Source organism: Silene latifolia, chromosome 11, assembly GCF_048544455.1.
Source record: "Silene latifolia isolate original U9 population chromosome 11, ASM4854445v1, whole genome shotgun sequence".
NCBI classification, from domain to species: Eukaryota; Viridiplantae; Streptophyta; class Magnoliopsida; order Caryophyllales; family Caryophyllaceae; genus Silene; species Silene latifolia.
Genome location: NC_133536.1, coordinates 55,186,346 through 55,187,116, shown reverse-complemented (window position 1 = coordinate 55,187,116; position 771 = coordinate 55,186,346). Strand labels below are relative to the sequence as shown.

The 771-nt window shown below is 41.6% G+C and overlaps 1 non-coding gene across 1 annotated transcript; it reads right to left on the bottom strand.

Annotated features, from left to right (window-relative positions):
• Nucleotides 1–330: 330 nt before the first annotated feature.
• Nucleotides 331–437, bottom strand: LOC141616460 (small nucleolar RNA R71). Its single transcript, XR_012530807.1, has one exon. It is a non-coding gene; the product is annotated as a small nucleolar RNA R71 (small nucleolar RNA).
• Between the last annotated feature and the right edge of the window lie 334 nt (nucleotides 438–771).

The window sequence follows — 771 nt, the reverse complement described above, 5'->3', positions numbered from 1 at the left end:
CTACCCAATGGTACTCCCACACCACAACATCTAACCGGAAATTTTATTGCCAAATCCGCCTTTATCCAATTAGTCGAAAGGACCCAATTTGGGGGGATGCCTAGTGAAGACCCTCATTCTCATATGGAAACCTTTTGTGACTATTGTGATGCGATTTCTCAAACCGGTGTAACTCAAGACCAAATTCGATGGGTCTTATTTCCTTTTTCTCTAATTGGCACCGCGAAACAATGGTTGAAGAGCCTTGATAAGGCCACTCTCGGAATAGATTCGTGGAAGAAGTTGGCTCTAGCTTTCTACAAAAAGTTCTACCCACCGGAAAAGACTAACATGCTAAGAGCTCAAATTACGGGTTTTAAGCAAAGGGATGAAGAATCTTTGTATGAAGCTTGGGAGCGGTTTAAGGGAATTTGTCGCTCATGTCCTCACCATGGACTTAGCGAATGGTTCTTGGTACAACAATTTTGGAACGGTTTATATGAAGATTCAAGGAACATTCTCAACATGGGATCAAATGGAATGTTCATCGAAGTTGATGACAATCAAACATGGAACAAAATTCAGGAAATGGCGGTCCATAACTCACAATATAGTAGACCTCGCAAGGCTACTAGAGGAGGAAAGCATGAAGTGGACTCCGTTACTCAATTAGGTGCTCAACTTAGTGCTCACATTGACACAATCAATTTGAAGTTTGAAAAAGCTATGGCTAGACTTGAAGAAGCCTCAAAATCACCAAAGCATCATGTTAATGCCATGACGGCATCTTCA